Below are 16,453 nucleotides of genomic sequence, written 5' to 3'. Positions count from 1 at the left end.
TTAGTATGTTGTATCCTCTAATTCATCTTTGGACTCCTCTTCTAGGTCTTTATCAAAAGATGTTTCATATGAAATTCCCACTATCCTTTTGGAATCTTTGGTTACTAGCAAGTGCTCAATTATACATGAAGTTCAAGTCGTGCACTTTTTCTAGCTCCCTTTTGCACCTCCCAAAAGATCTTCTAAGGGTTTCAAGTTCACTAAGACCTGTTGTGTTTCAATCTCATCTGCTCTAATCAACTCATATTAACATTGAGGTGGCTCATATGGAATTGTTAGTGGTAGAGTGTTCTATAGAGAGCTCATTATTATCATGTGGACTAGCATTGAGGGTATGGTGTACATTTCACTTGATTTGTTGTCAATTTCTCTTATTTTGATACTAATTCTCCTACTTACTAACTTGTTCCTATCCAATCCAAAAAGGGTAAATCAATGGTTGCAAGTATATGTGCATATGATATCTTTTGAAATAAGCATGAAACTCTTCCCCAATGAAGGGCTAATACCATATACTAGTATGCATAAAACAATGTATAGCAAACCTTTTCTCTTGTATGTACATCTAAGAGTGAGGTAAAACATAGTCCATCCACTTGAAGGCATACCTTGACGAAGGGACAAGAGACAAAGTCCTATGGGTAAGTGACAAATTCCTATGGCTATAGGTACACTCATATAGCACAAGGTAAATAATGAGAGAAGACTTGAGATCACATTAAGACATGGTTGTATGAAGGTCAAGATAATTAAATTTTAGCCTTAGAATTGAAGCCGCAAAGATGGAAAAACAAAGGAAAAAAGGGATGGATGCATGGAAGTAAAGATTGATAGAGAAGGTGGCATCGTCCAAAAGAAGGGCTCACTGCATGGATGTCTAATTGAAAGGAAAACTAGTTGCCCACTACTCCAAAAGAGATAGAGCCACTGCCACAATCATGAATTTTAAAGGGGAGGGTTCATGGTGGTGCGGAACAACACCGTTATTGCATGTAGGGGCCGCAACAAAATTGGATAACAGAACCATGTGACAATTTTTTGCCAAAAAATTATTGTAGTGTTGCTTGTGTTAAAGGAGTTGCCATCATGATAAAGGAGTCATCAGGAGGAGTGGACTGCAAAAGGTTTTAGAGCAAAGACATGGCCATAATCATGCGGCCATACAAGGCTGAGATAGCAACGATTCTTGAGTGATGTCCCATATTGCAGCAAATTTTCCATGCTAATGTTGCAATGAGGATAAGCTGATGTTCCAAAGTAATCACCTGGAGTGCTCATCCATCCAAGACAATCATCATCATCATCACAGGAGAAGGCCAGAAGGACACGGCCGAAACTGGAACGGGATCTATCAGAGATTTGGATGAGGGGGGAGGGATGAGGGGTAGGGAGGGATGGGAGGGTGATGGGGAGAGAGGGGAGGAAGAAGACAAAGAGGAAGAGAAAGATGGAGCTAAAGAGCAGGCAGAGAGGGAGGGGGGGGCAGAGGGAGAGGGAGAAGGAGAAGGAGAAGGAGAGGGGGGTGATGAGAAGGTAGCGGTGGATCTGAGACAACTGAGTCAGATCTTGAGCACCCATGGCTATGGTGGTGGTAATACCCATGAGGCGGCCGGCTTGATACCTAACAATGGTGATCATCATGAGACGGCGGCCTTGATGCCCTATCGGATAGCTACCATTGGCCGGGAGGACTCCGTCGTTGATCCATCGGCCCTCCTGGCCGAGCTACCATAACCAGCTTCGGAACCTCCGAGGCGCACGCGCCCCACAAAAACTAGAATAGAATTTCATTGGGCAGCTACATCATGATTTTGGAGCGGTGGGGTAAGGACATGATTTCTAGCTGACGGTGATGATCTCATTTTCGGGAGCAGGAGAAGCTAGACGGTCCCCGCTTGCATGAGTAGGTTTCTGATTATATGGTTGATGACCTTAATAGAAGCCTACTTTCCCTTCCCTGATCACAGCTAAAGTTAAATAAGAGCGACATGGCATGGTAGAATCCATCGAGCTAGTCTTCTTACTAGCTAGAAATATCGTCATTGTCATCATGATTGGGCTGGAATTAATACGTCCTAAGATCATCATTGTTATCATGCTTGAAGAAGGCTGTTGATAACATCTCCCTCCCCCCCCCCCCAATTATTTTATGAAGTTCTCTTACTTTAGGTATTCTTGTTTCTAACTTGCTTTTTTAATCTTAAAATGGCTTATAATGCACGTCAATATGCTCGTGTACTCATGTTGGGATAGATAAAATGTAAAAAAAGAAGTCTTTTCATCTATGATATTGGTGTTCTAAGTGCTATTCTCACTAGAACTAAGTGTCATGATGTTAGGGTGAAGTGGATGCCCCATGAACCTTGGAGGTTTCATCATGTTATTCTTGGTACTCGATGAACGTATAAGGCTTATAGTACTTATTGGATTTGTTTACAAGTGAATGTGTTAGATCTATGGGTTCTCATGGTTCGTGCTTAATATCGATGCTCGTGACATGGATGGTGAACTATGATGCTTTGGTGTTGGTGCATGGTATCAAGATATATAAAGGGTGTAGTGGATTGTTCCTAGATATATAAGAATCTTGTTAATGCTATGTAGTGGGAAGGATCTTAGTACATGATTCATTACACTTTCCTCTTAACACTTGAACAAATTTCTTGTTATATTGACTTTCTAGTACAAGGGCAATAATTTATTTGGGTGGTTGGGTGGTGATTTTAGTGTGTGGGGAGAGTTTTCTAGTTTAACATGTTTTACCAAGATTGCCTCAAGGGTAGTGATTGCAAAAAAATTGTACCTATTAAGTTCAAACACCAAGCCACAAACACTATAACATGTACTCCTTGTCTCTTCTTGTTTGGTTGTGTCTAGGGTTTTCTCCTTGCATGACTCACACAATCTCATCTCCTCTAGTTGATCCAAGCACATATGTATCTTAGAAAGTGAGCCCTTCAAGGCCACATTTTTTACTATTAGGGTGAGAATTCAAGTCTAACCCTCTAGGTGCTACCCTTGAATCATAGGTGGAGGTGATGAAAAGATTGAAATTTTTTTATGACACTTATGTGTATGAGCAAGATCTTATTTGAGAGTAAGAAAGGTTTTAAGAAACAAAGAACTATGCTTTGGATTGTTACATTGGGTAGGCATGATAGACATATGATGAAGAGGAAGGATTGTGTCGAGAGAGAGAGAGAGAGAGAGAGAGAGAGAGAGAGAGAGAGAGAGAGAGAGAGAGAGAGAGAGAGAGAGAGAGAGAGAGAGAGAGAGAGAGAGAGAGAGAGAGAGTGTGTGTGTGTGTGTGTGTGTGTGTGTGTGTGTGTGTGTGTGTGTGTGTGTGTGTGTGTGTGTGTGTGTGTGTGTGTGTGTGTGTGTGTGTGTGTGTGTGTGTGTGTGTGTGTGTGTGTGTGTGTGTGTGTGTGTGTGTGTGTGTGTGTGTGTGTGTGTGTGTGTGTGTGTGTGTGTGTGTGTGTGTGTGTGTGTGTGTGTGTGTGTGTGTGTGTGTGTGTGTGTTAGCTCCATTGGAAGGACAACTCAAAGAAAATCAAAGTAACCCTCTCTCCTAAATACACTTGCAAACCTTTTAAGAAGTATTTTCTCTTAGGGGAAACATTTGGAATCTTTTCAAAGGTTCCCTTAAAAACTACCGTTTTTTCATATTATTATTCAAAAACACACTTTTTTGAGTTAATATTTTAAAAAATGATATTAAAATGACTAAAAAAATTTAATAGTATCATATTTGTCATCTTGAAAAGTGCCTTGATTTTGAAAGAACATTTAAAAGGGGACCATAAGAGAAGTACATAAAATTTATCCATCATGTAAAACTTACTATTCACTATGAGACTCCATATACACATGTTGGTGAGTTTTTGTTGTACGACATTTACTTTTCTTCATCTTCCTCTTGTGTTGCCCCAATAGTATCACTAGCTTTTGTCCATCCACCTTTTGAAAGTCTAGTTGATGCATCCTTTTCTCTGCTATCAACAAGAGCATTGCTTTCATCTAAATGTAGACCTTGCTTTTCCCAATTTTTGGCTTTGCCTCTAGTACATCTTGTTTCCCTAGGCTCATCATGATCAACATCACCATCATCATCATCTTTCTCCAAACTAGGAACTCTCTCTTTAAGAATTGCAATGGGTGACTTCCTAAGATATCCAGTTGTTGTAAGGGAAAAATCATATACTAATATATCCACCCCATTAAGTGTCAATATGCTTGTGCATCAGTTGATGTTGCTCATTTTCTTTTTGTTAAGGATTTCATGTAGAGTTCATGGCTAGTGTGCAATTAGCTACAAGTGCATCCTTATGCTTTATTTCAAACTAGTGCACTTCTATGGAGCATACCTTACCTAAAGTATCATCCTTCCAAAAGTTTTGCTATCCAAAATGGATGAATCATCTCATCATCCTCAAGCAATGTTGCCGCAAGTGAGCCTACCTTAGTATCATTAATATCACCCTGCCATATTTATTGTAGCTTCTCAAGTATTGTTCTTGATCTTCTACTACCAATATACATTTCCCACTCCTTAAGATGTAAGATCTTTTGGATCTCCTTTGACATTTGTACATTGCTCCTTGCAAGAGGATTTGTAATACTTAAACTTTTAATCCATGCAATGATTTCTGTAAGATGCCAATCATCATTTTGTATTTTTGTAAGTGTTTTCTCTTGGTCCTGGAAAAATCGTCCCACCAAGTCACATCATGTGTGCCTACATACTTTCTTACTTTTTCAATTGACTGCATTTGTTTTTATATACATTTGATATGGTCGATCTCTTATCCCTTCTTGGATGCATCTTTGTTGTCTTCTTTGAGGAATCTAGGGTTTCTTTTTTTGCTCCAAGCATTATAATATCTAGGACATATCTCAAGAACTTAAGTCCCCTTGAAAGTTACCACTCCTTATTACTGAAAGAGAATTGCTTTCCATATAGATGTACTCTACCACCTTCTTTTTATCTCTTCGTTAGAAATGCATGTTGGAAGATGAGGTCATTTAACATGTGCAAAGATATATCTCAAGAACTTAAGTCCCCTTGAAAGCTGCCACTCCTTATTGAAAGAGAATTGCTTTCCATATAGATGTACTCTACCACCTTCTTTTTATCTCTTCGTTAGAAATGCATGTTTGAAGCTCAGGTCATTTAAAAAGCTTGAAGTTATATATTTCTCTTAGGTGCATGACAATTGGTTTTGATGTATAAGCATCCTATATGATACACATCATTTCAGGTAAGCTAAAGCATTGTGTAGAGATAGTTGCTTAGACAATGTGCTAAACATTTTATCAATATAATCATATATATGGCCTACCATCAAAAATTTCACTTTTCCTTTTTGAAATACCCCCATGTGTACAAGCATATTGAGGTAGCCCAAAGTTGTCTAATTTTTGTTCTCTCTTGCTATGTTATCCAACTGTAAATAAAGAACAAGTGGTAAAGCACCCTCCCAACCAAAGAGTACAATGTTCAAAATTGTGATTGTAAGGTTAGGATCATTATGAACATTTCAATAAGTAAAGAGCACTCTAAGGTGAACTCTTCCATGGTACATATAAGGCATCCCACAAAATGCATTTGTACAAGAGTTTCTTCACTAACATCCTTTGGAAGACAAGAAAAATGAGGTAAGCATGACTCCTTCTAGCCCATATCATCAATGACAATTCCAATATATATTTCTGGTACAGCAAAACACTTATACCTATGGTGCACGGTGTTTTTCCTCTCTATTGATTGCTCTTCCCAATAAATTTGTAGTGCTTTCTTTGCCATTGCAAGCTTCTCATCATCTCTTGCATTCTTTCGTTGATCTTTTAAATTTTCATAGATCCGATATACTCCCATTCTAACTTTCCTTGGGATTGACACATTACTCAAGAATGACTTTCACTATTTGGTAAAATGTAGATAGCTAACACTTTTCTGCATTTTGAAGCCTAGCTTGATTATAGATGGAATATACTTGAGTCCTAGTAAAGTTATTTGCAAGATGCCACCTCCTAGTGTTGGTATAACTCCACAATGTGCCTTAAAGTATATTCCCATCCAAGTAACTGCAACCTTGCCTAGAGGACCAATGGTAACATTTATACCCATCATACTTAGACATTCTGCATTTGACTCTTTCAAGAAAAGTATTGCCTAGGCTCAAGCCTATTTTAAATGATGTCCTACAAACCACTATGTTATAAAATAGGCTTCAACCTATTTTAAAATAGGCTCAAGTCTATTTTAAATTATGTCCTACAAACCACTATGTTATAAAAACAATACTCAAACTTTCCACATACCCCTGGTATCAACATTGATGAAAGAAAAGCATCCTACTAGCTATATGTCAAAGAAAAATAATGTTGTCAAAGTGCCTTCAATTTTTTATAACGATATGTAGTAAGATAATTCCTTTGGCAATAATCACATTACAATGCATACTTGATTTGTGCATCACTTACAACTAACTTAGCACACTCCATACCATAATTTCTTCTATTCTTTTGGAAATACATAATTGTTTTACCACCACATCCTTCTTGCATACATGAAACATCTTTAGATGATTTGTGATATTGATAGTATGACCGATCTACTTGCTTTGATGATTACACCTTTGCATCATTCACGAAATCTCTGATGTCCTCCAAATTATTGGGATCAAATGAATCAAAAGGCAACTAATCTTGTTCTTTAACAATGTTCACATCAGTTTTTTGTATAATCCGAGTTGGGCTACATGCATTGGATAATATCTCCATGTTTGAAAATGCCAATAAGAGTGATTTTTTGCTGGTGTTAACATATTTCAAAAAGATTTTTTATTGAAACAATAAATTATCAAAAATTTTCAAGTAAGCAATTGAGTTATAAGAGGTATAAATAGTTGGATTTTATAGGCCTTCTATTTTGATAATGATTGGATTAAGAATAATGATTAATAAAAGTAGGTCAACTTAATATAATGCATCAACTTATAGCAAACATAATAAACATGTTTGATCACTTGAGCAAGAAATTTTCGTAAGAGTATAGAAAACTTGATGCACTATATCAATGTTCTAAGAAACTTCTAACTTCTTAAAGACAACTTGATGGTAGACCATATGATACAATGCATCAATTTTGAGTAGAGGTATGTTGTAATATCTCGTTTCACTTGATTTACTGCAATAAAGATTTTAGAAATTATGTTAATAAGTTGGTATGCTTGATGTAATACATCAAGTTACTTCTAATCATTGTTAATATTTCTATTGATCAATTGCAATGCATCAATGTCACACAAATATTGTACCAAGTTTTATTCCTACTTGGTGCATTACATGAAGTTTCCTTAAAATTTTGTTAAATGTTGTAGAGCTAACTTGATGCAATGCATTGAGTTGCCTTTTCCTAAAATTTCATTTGGTTTTATGTAGTGCATTAATTAAACCCACTCTTTGTATTAGTTTTGGATCTTAATTGGTATGGTGCATTGAGTTTCAAAAAAACTTTATTAAGTTGTTTCTAAGGTCATATAGTTCATCAAGTTGCTTAGAAAGTTGGTTAAATTTTTCACAAAGTTGCCAAGTTGATGCAATCATCAACTTTCTTAAAAATTTTGCTAATTTTCCCACCTAAGTTGATGCAATGCATTGACTTTCTTATAAACATTGCTAATTCTTTGGCTAAATTAATGCAATGCATCAAGTTTCTTACAAGTTTTATTAGTTTTTTAACCAAGTTGATGCAATGCATCAAGTTTCTCATGAACTTTGCTAATTCTTTACTGAATTGATGGAGTGCATCAAGTCTCCTTAAATTTTAGCTAATATTTTGGTTCAGTTGATGTGGTGCATCATGCTTACTTAAATTTTAATATAATTATTTTGTCTTACTTGATGCAATGCATCAAATCTCTTTGAAATCTTAGTACTTTTTAAGCTAGATTGATGGAATCCATCAAGTTTTGATGTAGTGCATCAAGTTCTCTTTAGTTTTGGATCGTTTTAATTTGCCTTACTTGATGAAATGTATCAAGTTTATGATAAGCTTGATGCAACACATGAAGTTTCCAAGAAAGTTCTATTCCATTTTAATAACTTGATTGTAGTACACAAAATTATCATGAACTAGTCTAATTGAGTTCTCTCAATCTTGCTATAGTGCATCAAATGTCTAGTAACAAACCCCAAAATTAGTTCACCAAGTTTTTTCTTTTCTTCTTTTATTACAACTGTTGCCAAGCTGGTTCACTGCACCCCTTCCCCCTACCCCCCTCTCCCCCTCAGACAGGGATTCAAAAGCACTTTCCCCATAGCCAAATTTTGTTGAAATTTAATGATGATATTTTGATGTAATTTTTTTAATAGACTTTCTTTTCTTTTTTTGGTTTCTTTTCCACTCTACTTTTTTACTTTTCCGTTGTGCTTTCTTGCTTTTTGGTCTACTACAAGTTCGAAAAGTGATGAATCTCGTATATTTTATGGCCAACTTGATGCATTGCATCAAGTTTACATCGATGAGATAAGGCATTTAGAAAAGTTTCTAAAATTATAAGTTTTTTCAAGTGAATTGATGTGGTGCATCAAATTCTCTTTCTTGCAAGTTCGGTTATTTACTACCTGAGCAATAAGATTTCACCCTTCTTTTCTTTCATTATTGAGATCATCATACTCGAATTCATCAAGATAATCATGCCCAATCATAGACACAATCAACACCACTTGGTAACTATTGACACCATTGTTTCAATGACCATGGTAGCATTGGAACAACACATTATGGTTATTGTTAATAACTATAGCAATTCTCAAATACATTACATCAATCCAAAAATCGTCCTTTCATACTAAGCTAAAAGAGCTATCACCTTGCTTATGGGCTACCCATGGAGTTTTTCACTTTGTTAGATACTACGAAGATGAATATACTTTTAAAATGTTAGATACTATGAAGATGAATATACTTGTGGTATTGTAGGTAGACTTTAACCCCCGTCTTAGTATTATTGTGTATCACTTCTATCATACCTTTGGTACCTATGATCCACTTGTAATCCAAGTGTTTTTAGATTTGTTAAGCATCTAAATTAGAATAATTATAACTTTTTTTACCTTCATCAATATGATTATGATTATTGTCAACACTCAATCTTTCATGGTTTAGATTTTGACAACCATTTCATTATAGAATTGGTGACAAGTTTAAGGTTGATTATGCTATTATAACTATTCTGATTGTGGACTATGATGGTTCTAATCATCTTGACGATATTGGTAACCATGACAGTGATTGATATACAAATGATTGTGATCATGAACAAGATGAATCTCAAAATTGGTACATTATCAATCTTACATTAATATACTTTTTGAAGTTTTTAATATGTTATTCATAACTCTGATCATTCGAGATCATCTCTCATTAGTTTATCATTGAATTGGTTTAAGAGAATATTCTAAACAAGCTATTTCCTTCTTGCAAGTATTTTACTATAATGGGATCTATTATTATATAAAGCAAAGAACATAAACAACCTAGAGCAAAGCACCAAACACAAGAACATAAAAGCACACGTTTTTTTGTCTTACCTAATTGTACTTTTCATGTAAATTTACAAGTTGAATGTTAATCATTTTCAATAAATATTAAAGATTACAATTATAATCACATATATCTTTAACAATTAGACATTTTGCTTCTATATTTTTGTGAAAAACTTTATCTAATGGATTATTTATTACAAACTCAAGAATTACCAAAATGATAAGGAATTTTTGTGCTATTACTATACTAATATATTTGAGCTTTTGAACATATAAACACTATTAGATTTGTTATTGAGTCAAATCTTTACATTCAATAAAAGAAACTCAAATATGAAGAGAGAAAACTCGCATTGAGATGCTCTTATTACCTTTCAAAAGAAAAATGATGGAATACTCAAGCTTTGCATTGATTACAAGCAACTTCATCAAGTGACTCAAAAATAAGTATCATTGATTTCCTAGATGGTCAAGTTATTGGATAGGCTACAATATGTGATCCTTTCAAAGGTTTACTTAAGATTTTGATATTACCAAATCTTGATCAAAGAAAAGGACATTTCAAAAATCTTTCAAAAGTATGACAGTGAGTTCACCGCAATGCTCTTCGGAATACCCAATAATCTTGCTAACTTCAAGGGGTTGATCCATGTCATTTTCAAGCCGTACATTCATGAATTTGTCCTTACTTTTTTGGATGATATCCTAACCTATTCCAACGAAGAGGAAGGTTATCCATGTTATCTTTAGATTGTCTTAAAGAGCTAAGCACAAATAAGCTTTTTGCCAAAAAGACTAAATGCACATTCTTCAAAAGAATGATATCACAAAAGAAGCATAGCTATTGACCCTACAAAGATCGCACATCGCTAGAATTAGCCTTCACCTCAAAACATTAGAGAAATCCAACGATTTTCAAGCCTCATAGATCAAGATCTTTATCAAGAATTATACCTTGATAACTACACCTTTGATCAAGCTACTCAAGAAGCAAGCAAAGATATGTTGAACATGGGCAATTCGAGAGCAATTAAGTTTCGATAAGCTAAAAGAATAAGAATGCCTTACTGTTACCTTGTTCTATCCTTATGATCATGTCAATTCTTTTGGTGCTTTCGTCAACAACTATAAAGCAATTGCAATCGTTGTCTCCTATGAGCAATTTTACATCACCCATCCACTTTATGCCAAACAAATCTAATCAAATTCGTCCCTATCATTAAAATGTGAGCTTAACCATTTTAAGCGACTTGACGATAATTAAACTTTCTTATTCGTAGTTTTACCTCATCTATGTGGTTTGTATATATTCGACCACAGCGTAAGCGTTAAGAGCCTCGCCTTGTGTCTCGAATTTTGACCCAATATTATCAACCGTCCCTCTACTATACATCCAGAAGTGCTTGCAACTGGTGACCAATACTAAGTCTCGGATTGTGATGGGATGCAACGATGACCAATACTAAGTCTCGGATTGTGATGGGATGCAACGATGATAGTAATAAGAATTCTGAGTTATTAAGTGGTCCAACTCTTTCGGTTGCCAAAAACTTGGTCGTACTCGCCGATTGCATGTACTTGCGGCAATGCAGCATGCGTGACTTCCATGTTGCCACGATCAACGTGGGTGCTGACTTGCATGTTGCCACGATCAACGTGAGTCCCCATCCTTGCATCACTGCAAAACTTACTCAGACCTGAGCAAAACTTGAACAACGTAGCGAGCGATCGAAGGTGAATGAAGAATGCTGATCTCGAGGAGGAAAGTTTTATGCCTTTCTTGCTTTTGCTGTGATCCCCCTTTGTCCAATGTTAATGGTTTTGGAGTCCTTTTTACCCTTCAGGAAGGCATCGCCATCCCAAATCACAGGCCCCTCCATCTTCCTGGTTTTCACCTTGATTTTCTTTTCCTTGAGGAAATCTTCACCCACTTTCTGTGAATGCAAGATGATGGCACTGAGAGCTGCAGATCGTCGCTACTCTCCTTGTTGAGGCCTCTCCCACCTGCAATTTTCCTTTCCATTGCCATCTTCACTGCTGCACAATTCAGACTCCCATTGAGGTAGGCAGCTTTCGGTGTCGGAATCAAAGGGGTCTGATTTCACCTCCTCTTTGCCACTTGAGGTGTGGGTTTTATCTGTTCCATTCGCAAAGTTTGGCTTCGGATGAGATTGTTTTGATGATTTCACGGTCTCAAACAATCTCTCCACAAGGCCATTCCTGTGGCGAATGCGTACTCAGCACAATCTGCATTCTGCTTTATGCCATAGAAGACAACCTGAAATAGAGACGCGCTAGTTTCGTAGATCAGATGGCCACCTGACAGAAACAAAGACTAGTTGCAGCATTAGAAATCAACATACCTGAAGCGAGGAGCGTTTTTGATACAAGTATTGTGTGTCAAAGTGCTTCACTACTGTCATACCTAGAAGAGGAATCCAATGTTCAACTCGGCCACAACTATTGCTCTTCTTAGACCTCAGCTCCACCATTCTCATCCCTCCTCTCAGGGCGTGGTTAGCTTTTAGTCTTCCTTCCATCACGTCTGCCTGCTCTGGGCCAGCTTTATGTATCAGAAGGGAATTACTTGAAAGTAACAAATCACTTATGTTTTGTAACTATAATTACAGGCACACATTAATTACTTACCGTCACTTAAGTATAAGAGCATTAATCATGCGAGCTTCTCAGTTTGACCCGCTCTCCCCTATACGATGAATGTAAGCCGTAGCTGATATATGAATGCTTTTGAGTTTGCACATCTCAGCATCTCAGAGTACGTTGTCGCATAGAGAGGCTAATGCGTCTCCCCCATGGTACTGATCAAAATATTTGGTTAGTTAGGACTCTCCACACGTGCCCAAACTCAAGGAATGTGTGTTCGCTGTGCTGCTACAATAGTTTCAACCTGTCATTGATGAGGGGGTTGTGGGCATGGATGCCTCACTCACCACAATGTTGTTTCGATGTGGTGCGACGATAGTTTCAACCTGTCATTGATGAGGGGGTTGTGGGCATGGATGCCTCACTCACCACAATGTTGTAGACATATGAAGAGGGGACAACCATCCCAGGTCCCCCGGGATGTAAGGCGGCCATCCCAAACTAATTTGCTAGAAGGGACAGCAAAAGAGGATGGGATATCCCCCATCCCCCTGTCAAGGACAACTAACAGGGGACCTTTTGGTTCTCAAAAAGTTCAATGTCATTTATCATAGCTTCTTCCCCTTTTCTCACACACACACAATCTAAAGCAGCAGACTCTGATGAGCATTATCATGTCACCTAGTTGATGGCAACCTCCATCTAAACAGAAAGCGCAAGATGCACCAACAGAGTGTGCAGTGGAGGAAGGAATGAAAGTTAACAACACAAGAAATCATAGAACTCCATACCTGGCAAAAGCATGAACACGATACAAGATGGCTACCCCAAGTCAATGCCAGATGTATGTGAGTGAGAATATTGCTCAGAGAGAGGGGTGGACTCGCTGTTGGGGAGATGGAGCCAGGGCTAATGCCCATGCAGTCACTGACTCACTCTTGTCCGCATCTCTCATGTTTGGTACATGGATTCCATTTCCTAAGCATACCTCTGAGTTCTTCTTTGCATTACTCTTGTGTTTTCACTTTTCTCTCTCTCATGTCTTGTGTTCGGTAGTTTATTTCAGCATTCTTCTATGCTTCCATTGCTACATCAACTTCTAACATGGTATCAAAGCTCAAGGCCTACGTTCCTATTGATGTCTATTGCTGATTGCCGATCATCTATGTCTGCTATCTATTTTTCCTAGCCTGGGCAATATCAATATGCTGTCAATCCGCCTATCTGATACCCCCAATCATGTGTTTTAATCAGCAAAACCTATGTTTACTGCATTTAATAATGTAACAGTCTGTATTTTGGCATTTTGCACCTGCATTTTCAGTTCTCCCATCTCTTGCAGGTTGAGTGACTATTTTTAGGCTGGGTGACAATGTTTTCAGTTTTCTCATCTCTTGCAAGCTGGGTGAGAATGTTTTCAGGCTGCTCTTGCTGATTTTGATTGATTTCACCTATCAAAATTGATTTTTTCTTATGCAGCAATTGTTTACTGATCAGCTTCTTTCTTCAATGCGTGTGAACTCTGTTTAGTGCAATCTTTGCTGTGCTTCAGCGCTCTCTCTCTCTCTCTCTCTCTCTCTCTCTCTCTCTCTCTCTCGTGCAATCTTTGTTGTGCTTTGGCATGCAATATCATAGAAACATGAAACGGGGAACAGGGATGGGGATGGGGATGGAAACACCAAACCTAGGGAACGGGGACATGGGAACGGGAACGGGAACGGCATTTAAAAAATTAAAATTCACAAAAATTAATATTTCACTCATAATCCATGTGGACTCTGAAGTGTTAAAACTTAAAACCAAGGTATGTAATCCACAAGGACAAATCATTTTAAGTTTTAACTTTAAGATATCATGCATGCATCATTCTAAAACTACTCACTAGAAATTGAATTGCAACTTGCAAGACTCAAGAGGTAAGCTATTCAATTATAAATAATAAAATCCATAATACATATGCCAAAAATGATAAAACAATGAACAATGAACTAAACTTTAAAGTCTAAGCTAAAAGAACATGCCTATGGTCCCATTGCCAAAAAACTTAAAAGATTACAAATATGAAATTGAAGTCTAATCTTTGAAAGAACATGCTCATTGCCCCAAAAAAGACTACAAATATAAAGTCTAATCTCTAGACTGAAGCAAAATGCGGCATGCCAAAATAGCCCAAAGGGCAACTGCAAGACTACAAGACTCAAGTACAAATATAATATCGGCATGGCACAACTATCAACAACCCAAGTGTCACACTATCATCAATGATCATAATATCATATCCAATGTAAATGTGTTATGTATCATGAGACTCATGATAAGTAAACTAAATCAAAGATCATGATCATGATCTGAGGCTGGTCTAGCTACTCCTGAAGTGCTAGCCTCATCATCATGTGTACCATGAATTGTTGCATCTCCCTCAACATCAGCATGTGTCTCCTCTTCTTGCTGCATCTCCCATTCTGTGAATGAATCGGCCTTTGTTGTCATACTGTTACATAACATCCTCAAATTAGCACTAACGAATACTAGATCGTTTGCCCTCTCCACACCAAGACAGTTCCTCTTCTTTGAAGCAATGTGAGCGTATGTACTCCACAATTGCTCCAAACAAGAGGAGCTAACAGACTGACTCAAAATACGGATGGCTAGTTGCTGCAACTTAGGACCATCCGAACCATAGTCCTCCCACCACAAAGCTGTCCCAATCTTACAACGATCCTCCTATGCATCCCCACAACCAAAAGAACCCCAAAAAGGTCCTATAACATGAAAGCTGATCTCTGATCTTTCATCTAGTGCCATGATCAGGAACTAGACGAGACAATATAAGTCTCCATGCATCCATAACCTCAGTGTCATTCTCCTGACCCTTGCCCTGGAACTCAGGATCCACAACAAATGCAACTGCATGCATAGGTGAGCTATAGGAGTTCCACCTCGTCACAACTAAATGGCGTATCTCCTCATACGCCTCATCATTTGGTGGCCAGATCAATCTCTACAATCCATGCTAAAGCTAGTCTAGTCCGTTTCATAGCATCGAACCTTCTAGCTTGCATCGTGAGGGACATGTCCCTTGTCGTAGTCACCTCGAACTAACCCTCAACGGCCTGATTGATCAAGAAGACACCCATCCACTTGATCAACTCTAGATGAGGGATCACCACACCTCGCTTTTGCTTCATGAATGGGCCTTTGCATGCCTGAATCCATCTCGGTTGCCCCAACAAGAGCTAAGCCTTCACACCTTGCCCTCTCCTTCCACACTTGCTCCTTGATGAACCAGATCTTCTTCGAACACTTTGGAGGGTGAGGCCTCCTTGGTTTCATCTTGTAGACTTTCGACTACTTCAACTTTCCCAAGAAAGTTGCATCCCTTTGGCCCAAAGATCAGAATGGGCTTGATTGCACACGTGGGCTTTTATAACTCCTACACCTCCCTGAAGTTCACCTTCATGTCGAGCACAGGCTCGATGTCATCCCTTGACTCAACCACTTGGGTTTCATTCAAGAAGATCTGCTCGCCATGGTCGGACCACACTTAGAACGCCCCAACACTCCCAATCATATCGCCATGTAAGGGTTTTTCACCCTCTAAATCGGCCTTTGCTTCGCACGCTTGCTCGCTGCGTGAGGGTCTTTCATCCTCAAAATCAATCATTGTAGCACAAGTAGTTAACTCGTCCTCGGGTTCGTAGCAATGGGACTTCACCTCCTTGCGAAAGCTAACCCGTTGTCGCCTACTAACCGATTCGGATTTGAGGGGCATTGGATTAGACATCTTTGTCTCCTCCTTCGCCCCCAAAACAGACAAGGTGTTCACAGGTTTCCAAATTCTTCTCTTCTTCTTGAGAAAAGCCCTCACTAGCTCCCATCTTCTCACCTCTACCTTCCACTCCAACACACCTCTTCCTTCTCTCAACCCAACACACCGCCGTTCTTTTATACTCTCGGCTAAAGAATTCTTCCATACACACATCACCTCTCAACTCATCAACACACAAGGCCGTTTCTTTATACTCTCGGCTTAAGGAGTCTTCCCCATACACCTCATCACCCAAGGCACGTTCACTTATACTCGCGGCACCACGAGTCTCATCACCAGTGCAAGGAGTCCTCCACAGACATATCTTCCCACAAGGCACGTTCATTTATACTTGCGGCACCACAAGTTTCAACAACAGGGTTGCCCATTCTTTCATCCTCCCGACACAAGGAGTCATCCACACACACATCACCACTCATTTCCTTCCCAACACCAATACAAGAATCATCAACACAAATATCAACCAAT

General features: G+C 38.3%; 1 pseudogene across 1 annotated transcript in view; it reads right to left on the bottom strand.

Moving 5' to 3' along the window:
* Positions 1 to 11,375: 11,375 nt before the first annotated feature.
* LOC148020357 (uncharacterized) overlaps positions 11,376 to 16,453 on the bottom strand; it is a 52,446-nt pseudogene continuing 47,368 nt past the window's right edge. The window contains exons 3-4 of the transcript XR_015694954.1: positions 11,916 to 12,101; positions 11,376 to 11,830 (exon numbers count right to left, since the gene is read on the bottom strand). The product of XR_015694954.1 is annotated as an uncharacterized LOC148020357 (transcript). The remainder of the gene's footprint in view (positions 11,831 to 11,915; positions 12,102 to 16,453) is intronic.

Source organism: Lygodium microphyllum, chromosome 19 (assembly GCF_053477565.2).
Source record: "Lygodium microphyllum isolate KBCC chromosome 19, Lygodium_microphyllum_v1.1.10, whole genome shotgun sequence".
Lineage (NCBI taxonomy): Eukaryota > Viridiplantae > Streptophyta > Polypodiopsida > Schizaeales > Lygodiaceae > Lygodium > Lygodium microphyllum.
Note: the sequence above shows the minus strand (reverse complement) of the source record. Positions and strands in the feature narration are given on the sequence as shown.